Genomic DNA, 16,607 nt, shown 5'->3' with positions numbered 1-16,607 from the left:
AAGCAACACTTCAATTTCTAATGAATATAGGTGTTTTCATACTTAAGAAAAATGTGCTAAAAGGAATTACACCCAAATGTTAATAGAGATCATCAGGGTGGTATGATGCACGACAACCTCAATGTCTTCCTTTACATTTTAATCTATTTTCCAAAGTTTCAACAAGTTTCATTATAAATGCAAATACGTCCATCTATATGTGTCTCTATCTTCATCTGTCTACTACATTACATTCACAACCCTGAATTAAAACCAGCTTTCTAAGTTCTGGAATCTAATTCATATAACAAAATTTCAAAGTTAAGACTTTTAGAATGGCTTATATGCCATGCCATGCCATTGTCTTATCCATCTTAGACTCTGATTTTTTTTTTTGTATTACGACTCTGACTTCCTAAATAAATAAAAGGGCAAAGAATGATACATATCTCCTGGCCTCTCTAATGCAGAAAAGATACCATTGTGAGTATGGTTTTTGTCCAGTGAACTCAGTTAGTTTCCGTAACAAAAACTGAGTAACAGCAGAAAACATTACGAGCTCTGATACAAGGGTTATGACTCAGTCTTTGACCTCCCTGCAAAATGAACTCTTTGTAAACTACGACCCATGAATGTTCAAGTACTTGGGAAATATTTTCATATGACTTCGGATTTAATTTTGACTCGTGCTTAGTCATTTTTCAGTCTACAATGAGGGAGAGTTTAGTGGCGAGTAGATGCCTAATGTGGAAAAGGGCTTCATCATTTTAATTGCAACCAACTGAAGTAGAAACTTTAATGGACTCTCAAACTATTTGATATCTCACACCTAAAATGAACATAATCAAGAATTTTATAGATGAACATAATCAATAATTTTATGCCACATTCGTAACTTAAATAGAAACTTTTTGTAAGCGATGAGCCAACCAAGTGTGCCGAGCTAAGGAATCTGGAACAGGGTGCACAGGGGATGTCTTTGAGGTCTCCCTGGTTATAGGCGCTCACTCCTTGAAAATCAGAGGCAGGGATATTTTGTATCATTTAAAATATTCATTGAATATAAGTCAATGAGAAATAAATATATATAAAATGTCAAGCACATGTCAATATCAGTCTGACTGTGAGATTCTATTTTAGTGAATTTCCAAAAGCTATATATAATTCTTAATAAATTTGCTTTTTTATCTAAGAATCTAGGGATGTATGTATGTGTACATATTTATTTCAATATATAGTAGGAAAACTAATGAATGAAATGGGAAAAATAATCTTTGGTCATGAGTCAAACTCTTACGAAAATTTCTTTAATTTTTTTTTCATAATAGCTCCTATCAAAAAAATAATGTTTATCTACTGCAGGTAATCTGTAATCTCTGGTCATAGTGGAGTGGTTTTCTATACATAAAATTACATATTTCCTTAAAAGCAAGATCTATGATTACAAGTGTTCTGTATTTGTGAAAAGAATTGTAAATAATTTAGAACATTGATAGAATTATAAGTCAATTATCTGTAGAGATGACCTTATTTAAAAAAAACCTGTTTTAAAAATTATTTTATATAAATATAGATATGATTTGTATTAACGGCATTGGAGAAAAGTAAACGTATATTGAAAACATTCATTTAAGATTCATTTGATTTTCTGCTATAATAACCTAAATCTATCAATCTAGATATTTTAAAGTGCATCCTGCTAGGATGTTTATAACCTAAGGGAAAAATAAGTATGTGTAATTCTTTACAAATGAATGCAGTTAGCTTTGTTCTTCTGAGTACAATTTTTTCCCACCATGCAGTCCTTTTATTCTCTCTTTAATACATTGAATATTGTATTAAAGAACTATGAAAAGTCTAGGATTTAAAAAAGAAAAAGAAAAAGAAAGGTCTACGATTTTAACTCTACTTGCAAGGTAAGCAAGTAAGTAAGCCTAACAAGCTTTGTCAGTTTTATGGATGCTGGTGGAAGACATGGAACTCCAGATCTGAGACAAAGAATAGTTCATTACTTATAGTAATGGTAGTAGCCAGAATCTCACCATGTTTGATCCGTGTTCCATAGGGATAAAATGAATGTACTCAGGCAGATGTCTCATACGCAGTGAGCTGCATTCCAGGAGAAGAATCCCCCTTTGGGAAATATGAATCTTTTATAATGGCAGGAAGTATGCTTGCCTTTTGCTTTGGAAAGAGGTATAACCTTTATTATACAGACTAGTAAGCAAATTTGTTCTTTGCTCTGGAGGAAGACACAATCTCTGTCTTTCAAGGTTGTGTGTGCTGCAATTGTTGTTGAACAGATAGTCCAGAAAAAAGGGTACTTCTACTTATAAGGTGCAGAAATGCAACAAAGCAGTAGGTACCTCTGGTGGTTATACGGTGCAGAAATGAGAGACACATGGAGAACTGCTTTCCAACAAATATGTGATGATTTCCCTAAGGAGTGGGTTTCCCCATCCTAGGAATTGTAGGCTAGTTGGCATTAAGAATTTTGTGTTAAATTCCACAGATGCCTCCTATGCTCTACCTCTGTGAATCATTGTTTGTAATAAAAGTTGTTGTTGCCCTCAGCATGGAAAAACTATGAAGGGATATGGTAGGCAAACTTCTAAGACGATTGCCAATGATTCTGTCATATGATCCTCCAGTTGAATGTGGGTGGGACCTCTGAATACTAAGAAATTTCACTCCATTGATTGTTATATTGCAAACAAACAAACAGAAAAGAGCTTGAGCTAATCGGTGATCTCTTTAAAAGCTTAGAGTGTTTTCTAGGGCTATTCATAGAGGAAGTAGTCAGAGAGAAGGAATACCTCCTGGCTTGGAAGAAAGCAAACAACAATATTGTGATTATCTTTAGGGGTCATGTGACAAGGTACTATGGATGAACTCTAGGAGCTGAGAGCAGCCCCTGACCAGCAGGCAGCAAGGAACAGGCACGTCAGTCTCGTACTGGGAGGAGCTAAATTCTGCAGTAAGTACCTAACATTGGAAGAAGAACTGAATTCCAGATGAAAGAGATTGCAACCTGGTCAACACTTTGATTTCAGCCTGTGAGAAACTGATCAGGAAACTGAGCTCTGCTTGTTCTACCCTACAGAACTGCAAGCTAACACACAGGGATTGTTCTAAGCCAGTAAGTTTATGGTAATTTGTTATGCTGCTTTAAAGAAGCTAATATAAGTGAGAAACTAGGAAGAGAATCCTCATTTATTGCACATGAACTATAATTTCTTCTCCACTGAATATTTTGTTATATAACCTATAGTGATGATTCCAATCCGCTATTATACTATAATACTTTATGTAGTCTGCTCTTGACTTTTCCTAAATTGCAAACTCTTGATCAATTCCAAATAAAATCCCCATTTATTGGACTTCCATTATGTCACAAGCACTAATATACTTTTATTCATGATCTCATTTAAACCTCACAACAATCTTGAAAGGGAATGTCTCTATATTTAAGAAAAAGAGAACTGCAGTTTTGAGGGCTAAGAACCATAATCAGAATCACAAAGTAATGAGTTGTCAAGTTGTGATTTTCACCTCATTGTGTCTGACTTCGAATCATATTTTTATGTGCTGCCTGCTATTATCTTTCAATACTGAAAACAATCACTTATGGTTTGCAGTTACTAATATCAAGTACTGCTCAACTTCAAAGTATGGGTACAGGGATTGTACTTCTCTGCCCTCTTGAAGTTTGGTGTCATCACGTAACTAGCGCTGGACAATGAAATGTGAGCACTTGTGACACATATCACTTCTCGGCCAAAGCATTTAACTGTGAATGCTTGATTCTGCAATTCTCTATTTTCCTGCCAGAACAATCCTGGAAGCCAACGGTTAAGATGCTGCCCACATTAGCCTTGGTTTCTAAGTGGGTCTGATGAGCAGAACTTCCGATACTGGCTGTCATATGAGCCATAAATAAATATTTGTTGTTTTAAGACACTGAAATGTTGAGGCTGTGTTCTTACTGCAGCACAGCCTTGTCTTTCTGACCAGTGTACGTGCATCAAAAGTTATAACCAACAGTGTCTGCAATTCTTACTGACAAATTTACACTCATTATTCATATACTCATAGACTATGCTTTAACTTTATTGATCTGCTTGCAAGTCCCTGAATGCTTGGTGTTTCCCCATATCTCAGCACTGTGAGCACCTTCTTTCCTCCGCTTGAAATAGCAAAGCGTCTATCATAGTGAGTGGTGAAAAATGGGCTACGGATTTGGGCTAGTCTAGATTTACAGCCTGACACTTCCACTCTCTGTCTGTACTGACTTGGGCAAATAACTTATCCCCTTTTTCCTCTACCTGCTTATCTGTAAAATGGATAGTGAGAGTACGTTGATCATGGGGCTGCTGCGAATATTAGATAGAAAAGTAAATGTGGACCATGCAGCATAGCATTGTCGCTATTATTACTGTCACCATTAAAAACTCCACTTAGATATCACTCTTTCCAGGAAGCCTTTATGATACTTCCAGGTTCGGTTACGTGGCCCTTTGTCGTGCTTCTCTAACAGATTGTCGGGACATTTATCCAATTACGTCATATACATTTCTGTCTCTTCTCTAATGTAGACACCTGAAAAATAGGGATTAAAAATAGAACAATATTGTATTCCTAGCACCTAGTAGTCAATAAATGTTTTCTGAATGAATAAAGAAATTTAGAGTCAATAGCTGTGGGCCTAAGCTAGTAATTACTAAGGAAATAATTATGAGCCTCAAGTAAAATTAATCTTATAAATGATAATTGTGTGAGTTAATCTAGTTACAGAAATGTTCTTTGAACTAACTTGATTGATTGAAGCTTCATTTTTCTAGAGTTATGTTAAATGGAATGTAATTTTCAAAAATTGAGATCATTTTTGATTTTCTCAAATTGCTGAAAGCACATTTATATTATAAATAGTGTGAAATATAGCTGATCACTCTGGCATTAGCAACCTGGATTATGTTTAAAGAGGTACTCTGCCCACCACCCTTAATCATACATGCCAATAGTTAGCATTACTGTTTGTGAACACCCCAAATGCCTGCAAAGCAGAAATAAGGCTTAACTGTATCATCTTTATCATCTAAAATAATTGATGTTTCTGCTATTGTCCTACTTACAATCATGGATTGATTTAGACATTTGGGAAAACTGACCCTGTTAGCTCAGTGAGAAAGAAAACCCCCACATTTTTAGTTTCGATAAGTTTGTAATTTCTCAAAAGAAAATTGCCAACTTTTTGTTTTTGGTATCCAGTTAGAAATCTGGTGACTTACTGTCTAGTATAATCAAACTCAGTGTAGTCAATGATGCCTCCCCCCGACAAAACTAACTGTTCTAGTAGTGATTTTTCACGTTAAAACTTTTTAAATATGGGAAATACAGGTATGAAACCTTTATCATATTAAAGTTGGGAGACATTTTTCATTAATGTTGTTTAGAATTTCTACCTCCGCCATCACAGAGCTATCTTTCGTGTTGTCTGAATCCTACACACACGTGGAGTAGAAAGCTCATTTTCTCATGGTTGAGAATGAAAGTTCTTATGGGAGATAAGTAGGTCTTCGTTTTCAGTATAGAAAGAAATAATAGTAGTAAATAAATTCAGAGGAGGAAGGGAAGCCAAGAATGAACTCAGAAGATGCCACAGTGCCCAGGTGTCCCCGTGAATAGGAGGGACAAGGGGTCATAGCCTCAAGGCATCTTACCAGTAGGCAGGGAGGGATGCTCATGTGGCTTCCTTAACTGTTCTTTCTGGGATAGAAGGGATCTGTGTATGGAAAAAAGAACTTCAGAATTTGTTGTTGTGGCCCCTCTGTTACATGCATCTGTGCCTGTGATTTCTGCCACAACCTATGTGTATGCATTCCTTTCTCCATCACTGCACTTCAGTTTGGTGGCATGCTCCAAGATCACTTAAAAGACTTTCAATGAACTGAATTCTATTCTCTCCTAAAGTATTCCTTTCAATATACATTTAAAGGAGCTTACCGTCTTGTAGCAGAAAGCCTTTGTTTGCGAATTCAATAAGGTGGGAGACCACTGTGTTTGTTTCAGTAGTGAGGGGTGGTGATACTAAGCCCCTGGAAGGCACTGAGCTCTAGACTGGTGCAGGCTAAGGAGAAAAGATTAGGGGCTGGGCTCGCGAGCTGCTCTTCTGGGTCCTTGAAGCATGTGCTCACCATAGGCAGTGAAAGCATTTTATCTGCTCCTGAATAGAGAGGCGGTGGCTCTGGCTGCGGGCTGTGCTTGGAGCTTCCTCTGAATGTCTCTTTCCTCTTACCTAACATAAATGACATACATTCCAAAATTTTACAATAGAATGTGTGGGAGGCACTGGCAATTGTCAATAGGACAATTGTCTATGATAGTCCTTATGTAACAAACTGGATTTTTAAAAGCTTATTTATCTTTTTATTATTATTATTACTATTTCTTATTATACTTTAAGTTCTGGGGTACATGTGCCATTTGTTACATAGGTATACACGTGCCATGGTGGTTTGCTGCATCCATCACCCTGTCATCTACATTAGGTATTTCTCCTAATACTATCCCTCCCCTACCCCCCAACCCCCTGCTATCCCTCCCCTAGTCCTCCACCCCCCTGGCAGACCCTAGTATGTGATGTTCCCGTCCCTGTGTCTGTGTGTTCTCATTGTTCAACACCCACTTATAATAATTTAACCTGTGTTTTTTCCCTTTCAAGACATCTAAATGGCTAGAAAATCTATGAACGAATTATTCATTCAGTCAATAAAATAAAAAAAATTATACCTTTTAAACCTTTTTTTATGATATATATGTAAAATGCCAAAGCACACTGTCTCTTGACTTGTATATTTGGTTGGGATTTATATGCAACTAAAAAAAATGTATAAGGAAAAACAGATTTAATTTTCTAAACTTTCTTCTCAGTTAAGTTCTGCAAAATGCTCCCCCAAATCTTACTAAGTCTAACAGCTGCTTTTAAAACGTAGTTTAGATGCACGTAGTTAGCAGATATATTGAAAAAGTAAAAAAAATTAAAATACCAGATATAGTTAGCATTTATAATTACAAGTATTTTATTTCTCCATAAATAATTCCAGGATTGGTTAAGTAGTAAAGTGACACTAGCTGATTTTTGGTCGTTGGTTTTTTTTTTTTTTTTCCCCCTCACGATCCTCAACCTTCTTTCCTTTTCCTTGATTTTCTTATCGATTTTCTCCGGTATCTCCTAGTTCCATTCCTTTTTTTGACTTTGTTCTTTTCTATATTCTTTCCTTTCCCAAGTTTTCCTCTACTTTTTCATTTTCTGATTTTTCTGTTTCCCAGTTTTTTATTGTTACATTTCTTTCTCCTTTGTTGTATCTTGAATGAAGAAATAAATTGTCCACCAGAGGGCAATGTGATCCTGCACACACACACACACACACACACACACACACACACACACACACACTTTCTCTCTCCCTCCCTCTCTCTCTCAGACACACACACACACAGAGCCATTTTCTCTCTATTTTCTTTCCTTAATACTTCCTCCCAGAGGAATATGATGGTTTTGGAGAGTAGGTGGTTAAAAAAAAAAAAACCCTTTTATTTATAAACTCTTTTCATTATAGCTTCTGTGTGGGTGTGTAGTCTCAATGATTTGATTTGTGAAGACTCAAACTGTCTTAGGTTTGTATAAGGAATATATAGACCCTTATTCCAACAGCCCAAAGAAAACAATGTAACTATTTGGGGTTGTCTTAGAAGCTGCCAAAATATGTGGTGAAAATGAAACTTTGAGCTGTGAGATTTTGGATGTTTAAGACATGAAGTCAGTAGACGCATTTCTCGGGTCCCTTTAACTCTATGTCACTCTAGCACTCAAGAATTTTTACACTCTCTTTTTAAAAAATGCGCAGGTCTTTATTTTTCTAGATTTAGCCATGAGAATATATAGTAGGAATTAATACAGCATTGAACAACCGATTTGTGATGATCCTTATGAATAGTGGAGCTCACAGATAGAGTTGGACTCTGGTTAATAAAATACGTTTTAAAAATATGATTCCTAAGTAGTTGCTGAGTGGCTTAATACAAAATATTTTTATTTTTTTTTTGAGATGGAGTTTCGCTCTTGTTGCCCAGGTGTAGTGCAATGGCGTGACCTCGGCTCACTGCAACCTCTGGCTCCCAGGTTCAAGCAATTCTCTCCTACCTATGCCTCCCGTGTAGCTGGGATTACGCCTCTTGTACGCATGCGCCACCACGCCCGGCTAATTAGTAGACACGGGGTTTCTCCACGCTGGTCAGGCTGATCTCAAACTACTGACCTCAGAAAAGCCACCCACCTCGGCCTCCCAAAGTGCTGGGATTACAGGCAGGAGCCACCATGCCTCTTCCTACAGAGTGTTTCAGCGTCTTCCAGGGCCAGCTCTGCCTCTTGAGCTTGGTCCTGCCTCTGTTCTCAGGTAAGCTGCTGCAATTCTGTGAGCCTCGGTTTACTTCTTTATAAATGAAAGTATTTTCAACTAAGGTCCTCCTAAGCTCTCTGTATGTTGATGTGTAGTGGCAGGTCGGTGTCAAGAAGAAAGGGCTTGAGGCTGCCCTCTTCCTGACCTCCCTGACCTGCACACGTCTGTGTCACCTAAAAATGCCGTTCTGGGTCCCTCCGAGGTTTGAGTAAAGAAAAGAAATTTTCTGCATAGAAGCTTGGTGATTTTGAATCCCAAATCTGAAAGAAAGTTTGTTTTAACTTCATTCTCTAATGCAATGAGAGACAAAATGAGGGGCTATATACATTCTCTGAAGAAGGACAGGTGGTTGAGAGACCCACTCAAATGCTGAAATGCTGGGGGCAGAAAGGAGAAGAGGGTTTCATGGTTTGACTTTTAGTTTCTTAAAACCTGGGCTATAATGTTCTCAAAAACAAATGCCAAATTGTCCAGGTGAGTGGGCTTAAACATTTACTGGACTGTCAATACTCTTTGTCTATCAGCTCAATAAGTTCTCGGTTTTCTGTTTGCGAACATGATAAGCAACTTGGAATTACAGCTCTGTAGTGTGAGAAGCCTGAAACGATTATAAAAACTTTGAATGAGGGCTTCAACTTTCGCTAAAGCTTTTACTTCTCCTTGGTAATTTCGTATGCATTAGTTGAGCCTAAAGGAGAAAAATGTGTGTTGGTGTGTTGAAGATAACACTTACTTCTGAAGAAACATTTCTAGAAATAGTATTAGACCTAAACAAAGTAGATAGACCTACACCAAGTGGATAGAACCATTTCTCCACATGCTCCATTTTGCCAGTTCTGATTGAAGATACGTGCTATGAACAATTCATGACTCTGTGTTTCTAAGTATTGGATTGAACTCATTAATCCAAGGCTTAACTAGCAGTCTTTCTTATGTAATCAGTATAAACTTTGAAATTTATGGAAAGCTCCCAACAGGTCTGATGGTATAGAGAATACTTAGAATTCACTAGTTTGAGAATACTAGGCTGTTAATAAATATGGCCATTCCAGTATTACATCTAACTAAAGTAAATGTGGAAAGTATCTATAAAAGTAAATTTCCAGTTGAATTTGAATATCATCACTTCCTAGCATTCTTTCCAAGCATTTCAATGAACAATTTCTGCCATTGGCTTAGTTTATCAGTCTATTTCATCTTTCTGCCAGGCAGAATGTGACCTTTTTCCACTGCATGATTTATCCTGGAAGTATCTGGGTCGGTAGACATTTTGGAATGTGAAATGTGGTTGTGGACTTCAGCCTGCAGAAACACTGAGTAGATAACAAGAGGTATTTTTAGTATGGTGCTGATCCAGACTATAAAACGTGCAAAAGGGACTGAGCTCAGAATTTAAAAAGTTTACTTCTAATCTGAGTGTCACACCAGGTGCTAAACATGTTGACTCAAGTAGAAAATAGGGATCCATGTCATAAAATTTTAATGCTAGAAGGAACCAGGATTTTTAAGTGCATTTCCACATCTCACAGATGAGTAACTGAAGTCTACATAGATAAAACCAAGTTGCTCAATAATTGTAGTGATCAAGCATAAGATTTGGTCCTGAAAACCTGAGATAAATCAAGAGCTAAGATAACCAATCTGTAGCATAACCGCACACACATAGTAGACTGCTTCAGATATTTTTCAGGTTACTGTTTTATGGTTCAGCTGATGGCTAGTTATCTTTCATTTTATATAAATTAAGACTGAATTTCTTCAGATAAGAGGGTGGCATTAAAGAGGTATATCCTTAGGGAAGAGAGTGCTTTTTACTTGGCAGTGAACTCCTTAAATATTCTGAGAGAATTTACCAAACCCCACTCCCACATATGATTGTGATTGATTAAACATTGATGTTAATGTATGCAAGGTTTCACGCTCATGTCTCAATGACTGACTTAGGTGATCATAGGTAACATATCTTTGTTTTAAATGGCAAGGGGTGATTATTTCTTTTGGGCAATCTATCTGCAATTTGGGTAGCTGCCTCTAGGAAGGCAGTTATCTGAGTATGGTCGTCTCGCATTCATTAACAACATCAGCATCACCTGAGAACTTGCTAGAAATGCAAAATCATCCAGTCCTGCCTCTGACCCAGTGAGTCAGAAATTTGGGGAGAAATGGTGCGAGCCCAGCAATCTGTGTTTTAACCACCCTCTATATGATGGAGATGCTTACTCCGTTTAAACATCAGTGCCCTGGGAGAATCATAGTGTTGGTTTATGAGAATAAAAGTCTTCCGACTTTGATATTTTAGACTCTTTTCCGCTAAAGGGGTGATTTTTGCAAAGGCTGAACCCGTTTCTCTTTGTAAGAGAAAAATTACGAAAACCGTGAAGACAGTTCCCGTTTCAGGTTTTTAAATTCCTTCCCTTTGTTTCTTTATTTGTGGATTCAAAGACTGCTTGCTCTCTGCATCCTTCTTCACGTGGATATGCACGGACCCCTACACAGGCAGGCCAGGCTGTGGGGTTACCATCCCACATTTATCTTGCCACTCTTCTTGCTACTCTCTATGGTTTTCTTACTGGAAACTCTCCCTCTCCCCTTGTGGTTCTCTGACTGGTTCTGCTACCCACAACTCTGAGCAGGGCAACATTGTCCTGTTCTAAGCAGCCCACTACGTCTTTACCCACAGACTGGTGTCATCAAACTCCATTACTAGAATGTTCAACATTTCTTCCAATGAGTGATGTGAAATGTAAAAAGCCTTGCTTGAGTTTCTCGAAGCTCAGTAATGAAGCCCTGAAGATGTAGTAAAGGCAATGGGCTAATTAAAATGCAGCAGGGCATAGAAGTAGAGGTAACTGCGGCTCGCTACGCCATGTCCCCAGTAATCAGTGGTCCCCGGTCTCCCCACACTAATTGACAGGAGATGCAGTGCTCCTGAGTGCACACACAGTGCAAGTTAATGGAGCCGGCACATGCTGCTCTTCCTGCCTGACTCCTTTCATTATCGACCTTGAACTGGCAAAGGTCAGAGGATGGTGCTGCTTTCATCAACATGACAGGTGTCTGAGGAGCTTCCCTCTGTAGTCTAATAATTTGGCAGTTGTCTTATCCTGTACATGAATTAGTGATCTGATGCTTGAGGTATAATGGATAAAAAGAATCTGTCAGCCCTGGGCAGGGGACATAGCTCTGGGCATCTGTATTAGCGCCATCACTAACAGACTGGAAGGTGTGTGTTGTAAAGGTGCCTTTTTTGTTCTCTGCAGAGAAAGAATGAGTCTGTGGCCATTACATCAAAAGAACGTTTTTTTTTCCCAGAAAACTGGTATCTGCAGAAAAATATTTCACCAAGGTCTTAACATTCACAAGTCAATTTCTTTCTAACAAGTAGACATTGACATCTGACACTTTTCCAGTGTGGGCATAATGATAATGACAATGAATGTTCTTTGAGAAGACTTAAAATCAATTAGTAATATCTCCTGAGCATCCCCATGTACTGGAGATGATTGCAGACACTGTGTAAGGGTACAAAAGAGATAAAAGGTGGTACATGCAATGCATATATGTACCATGTTATATACACACCACAGCACCAAGATATGCCACACATAAAAATATTATAAGAAATAAGACTGTACTCAAAGAAATATATGTGTATATAGTTATGTAAAGGGGATAATGAAACACAGCATCCTCACTTGGCAAAGATATGATTTTTCTTTTTGAGATAGAGTTTCACTCTTGTTGCCCTGACTAGAGTGCAATGGCCCCGTCTCAGCTCACTACAACCTCCACCTTCTGGGTTCAAGCAATTCTCCTGCCTCAGCCACCTGAGTAGCTGGGATTACAGGCATGCACCACCATGCCTTGCTAATTTTGTATTTTTAGTAGAGATGAGGTTTCTCCAAGTTGGTAAGGCTGGTCTCGAGCTCCCAGCCTCAGGTGATCCGCCCACCTTGGCCTCCCAAAGTGCTGGGATTACAGGTGTGAGCCACTGTGTCTGGCCAGATCTGATAAGCAACTTTCCAGTGAAATATCTTCTTGTGAGGGAGCTAACAGAATGAACCATCCTATTTAAATTTCTCTGAGCCGATTCCAAAGAACAAAGTTGACCATGGCTGCTTCTTTGACATTCATCTATGTGGCAGATATTTTTCGTATATTTTTGTAGTGGGTTGTAATTATTTGTTCCCATGCCTATTTTTTTGTGTAATACAGTGTAGTATAATTCAATATATAATTCAAATGGTAAGCTTGGAGACAGAGTATGGACTTTGGAATCAGGTGAATGGGGGAAGGGGCTGAAATTCTCTGCTTTTTGTGAATTGTCTGTCTCATGGTGATTTACAAATCATCTCTCTAAACCTCAGTTCCCTCATCTGCAAAATGGGAATAATAGCAACTAACTCACAGTCAGAGAGTGAGGTTCACATAAATTGATGTATTCAGGTTTTCAGTATAACGCCAGTTCTTCTCTCGGCCTCCGCCTTATTCCAACTAGAGTATTTACAATCTGAGAGGATATGGTGTTTTGCCTCTCTCAATAACCTCATTACTTAATACCGTATCTGGCAAAACAGGTGTTCAATGAAAGTTTGAGGAATTAAACCAAGCGGCCTAAAATATTCATGTAGACTGATTGCATTATTCAAATTTGACTCCAGTTTGTTTCGTGGACTTGGAAGAATTTATTCTCTGTGTGATCTGTTGTTCCCTTTACCTTTACTTTGCTATATGTGTAGTTGAAGGGGTTTTGCGGACATTTCAGACTTGTGATTAGGTCTGAAATAACTTATTTTGCAAACAAATGTTTCTTCAGAAAATATGGATAAATGAAATTTGTATTAACTTATCTGAGACAAAAATAAAATACCCTAAGACTTCTGTTCTTATACTTAAAGGTCATTAACTATTATGTTTAATGTAAATATATGGGTATCTGAGAAAATATATGAAGTACTGTAGCAATGTGAGTATTGTTTTATTAATGCAGTCATCATATAGGAGCTATACACTTGTTCCATTTATGTTTGCACATATCAGAAATTTCTAAAACAAGTCTTTTGAAATACTATTCACAACTTGTGTAATATTTTAACATTTTTTATCGTGGTAAAATGCACATAACATAAAACTTATCATTTTAACCGTTTTTAAGCATGCACTTCAGTGACATTAATTACATTCACGTTGTTTTGCAACCATCACCGTTATCTATATATAGAACTCTTTCCATCTTTCAAACTGAAATTCTATACCCATTAAACAATAACTCTCTATTCCCCTCTCCCTGTAATCCTTAGTAACCTCTAATGTACTTTATACCTCTCTGAATTTGACTACTCTAGGTATCTCATATGGGTGGATTCATGCTATATTTGAGCTTTGCGATGGGCTCATTTTACTTAGCACGGAATCCTCAAGGTTGAGCATGTCCTCAACATGCTCATTCACATTGTAGCATGTGTCTGAATATTCTTCCTTTTAAGACTGAATAATATTCTATTGTATGTTTATAGCACATTTTGTTCATTCATTTATTAAAGGATACTTGGGATCCTTCCAACATTTTGGCTATTGTGAATAGTGTTGCTATGAACATGAATGGACAAATATCTCTTTGTGTCTCTGCTTTGATTTCTTTTGGTTATATACTGGGGATTGCAATTGCTGGATCATATGGTAACTCTCTGTCTAATTTTGAACAACCTCCCTACTATTTCCCATAATAATTGCCCACTTTACATTTCCACCAATAATGCCCAAGGGTTCAGTTTCTCCATGTTTTTACCAATACTCATTATTGTTTTTCCTTTTAATAGTTAGCTTTTCTAATGGGTGTGACGGAACTTGTATAATATTGATTATCTTCAGTGGTCGTTGACCCCAAAGTAATGATATTAGAAGGTACAGCCTTTTAGGAAGTGATTAATTCATGAGGGCTGTTCCCTTATGAATGGAATTAGTATCATTATAAAGGAGGCCCCAGAAAGCTGCCTTGTGTCTTCGACCATGTGAGGATGCAGCAAGACGATACATTATATGAAAGAGAAGATAATAAATCTGCTAATGCCTTGTTATTGGATTTCCCAGCCTCCAGAACCATAAGAAACAAACTTCTGTTGTGTATAAACTGCCCAGTCTATGGTGTTTTGCTATAGCAACCTGAATGGACTAAGATATACCTCACATACTCTTGACAACAGTCCAAACTATTTAAAATTATGCTCCCTTCCTGCCTTCTCTCCTTCCTGATTAATGTAGTTGAAAAGCAATTAGGTGGGGCTGAGCAACGCAGTCATCCAGGTCTGGGGGTAGTGTGCAGAGCACTCCAGCATGGGTGTTAGTGCCTGAGTATGTCGAGGAGGCACCATGCTATGAGTGTTGTAGTGGGGGAGGCCCACTTGTCTTCTGAGCAGAGTGGGATGGCATCTACATGGCATTGGACCATAGTGCAATGTTCAAGGTCAAAAAGGTATGTAGGATTGGGTGTCTGCATGAGTTGACAGTGGTGGTGGTGATGAAAGATTATCCACATTTAAGGGGATTGATCAAATAAGTGAATATGTTGAGCATAATTGGAGCCAGTTTCTCACTGTCAGAGAAGGGAATGGGAGAAAAAGACGATAATAACGCAAGGTTGGATTGTAATTTATGGTGTCCATGTGAACCCATGTGGTATCCTGGGAACACGAACACCCTAATAGCAGTGGGCATACTCAGTGCCCACATCGTGGCTTTTAAATCTCTTTCACCACTCTGCAGCTCTCTGGAGCAGTGACTGATTTCAAGGCAGGGACAGGAAAATATAACATGAGCCTGGAATATTTTGTTGTACTAGCAAGTAAGAAAGTATTCAAAGAATGTTATAGACATATCCAAATGTCACAGAGGCCAGCTTGAAGAGCCCCACTGGTCAAGCCTGGGACAGTCTGAGCAACAACAACAATAACAAATTGTGACAGATTATAACCAATTGGATAAAATAAAAATCTGTGCATCTATACTGATATAAACAAAAGAATAGTAAACGGGGAGAAGAAACGTTTATGGCAGAATGCCAATGGATAAATGTAGGAAAAAATGATGGAGTTAGAAAATAGCCACTTGGTAAGTAGCATAGTGATAATTAATTTAACCAAGAAACACCAATGGATGCCAAGACTAATGGCTGAAAGTCTGATGAAGAACTGTATAATTCACAGACTCAGAGTCCCTCCCCTAACATACTTTTTCTTCCCAGGAAACACATAGAAACTTTATAATGGAGAAGACAGAACGACAGACAAAGTTAGCAGCCCCAGGAACATAACATAGCAACATGATGTGTCACATGTCAAGAAGAACCAGAAGAATCCAGCATTACTTTTATACTGGTCTTGACAAAATGCATAACCTGAATCGAAGCATGAAGAAAGGTCTGGGAAACTTAAACTAAGGAACCTTCTGCAAATTAACTGGCCTGTAATGTTCCAAAGTGTCAAGGACTTGACAGTGATGGAAAAACTGAGGGACCATTCCAGGTTAGGTGACTAAGCAGGCACAACAGTGAAATATGCTTTGTTCCCCTGGGTAGATCTTCTGTTTGGAAACGGTCTCTTTGGCTAACTTGATTAGAGTCTGTAAATTGTTATTATTATTATTATTTTGAGATGGAGTTTTGCTCTGTCTCCCAGGCTGGAGGGCAATAGCTTGATCTCAGCTCACTGCCATCTCCCCCTGCTGGGTTCAAGCAATTCTCCTGCCTCAGCTTCCTGAGTGGCTAGTCCTACAGGCACACAACACCACGCCCAGCTAATTTCTGTATTTTTAGTAGAGACAGGATTTCACCATATTGGCTAGGCTGGTCTTGAACTCCTGACCTCAGGTGATCCACCCGCCTTGGCATCCCAAAGTGCTGGGATTACAGGCATGAGCCACCATGCCTGGCCACTATTATTATTATTTTTTATTTTTGAGGTGTGGTTTTACTCCCATTGCTCAGGCTGGAGTTCAGTGGCATAATCACAGCTCACTGCAGCCTCAACCTGCTAGGCTCTGATGATCCTCTCACCTTACCCTCTCAGGTAAGTGGACTACAGGTGTGTGCCTCCACACATGGCTTATTTATTTATTTATTTATTTAATTTATTTATTTTTGAGACAGTCTCACTCTGTTGCCCAGGCTGGAGT

The 16,607-nt window shown here is 38.2% G+C and overlaps 1 protein-coding gene across 14 annotated transcripts in view; it reads left to right on the top strand.

Moving 5' to 3' along the window:
- The window catches only part of LOC144582018 (uncharacterized), an 821,808-nt gene that overhangs the window by 272,196 nt on the left and 533,005 nt on the right, over positions 1-16,607 (top strand). For 11 of the 14 annotated variants that reach the window (XR_013533676.1, XM_078368277.1, XM_078368275.1 and 8 more), the window contains 2 exons: positions 2,843-2,956; positions 8,088-8,435. The exons of the other annotated variants lie outside the window; for them this stretch is intronic. The gene's annotated coding sequence lies outside the window, so the exon portion shown is untranslated. The remainder of the gene's footprint in view (positions 1-2,842; positions 2,957-8,087; positions 8,436-16,607) is intronic. 14 annotated transcript variants of the gene reach the window in all.

Source organism: Callithrix jacchus, chromosome 4, assembly GCF_049354715.1.
Source record: "Callithrix jacchus isolate 240 chromosome 4, calJac240_pri, whole genome shotgun sequence".
Taxonomy (NCBI): domain Eukaryota; kingdom Metazoa; phylum Chordata; class Mammalia; order Primates; family Cebidae; genus Callithrix; species Callithrix jacchus.
This window is presented reverse-complemented; position numbering and strand designations above follow the sequence as displayed.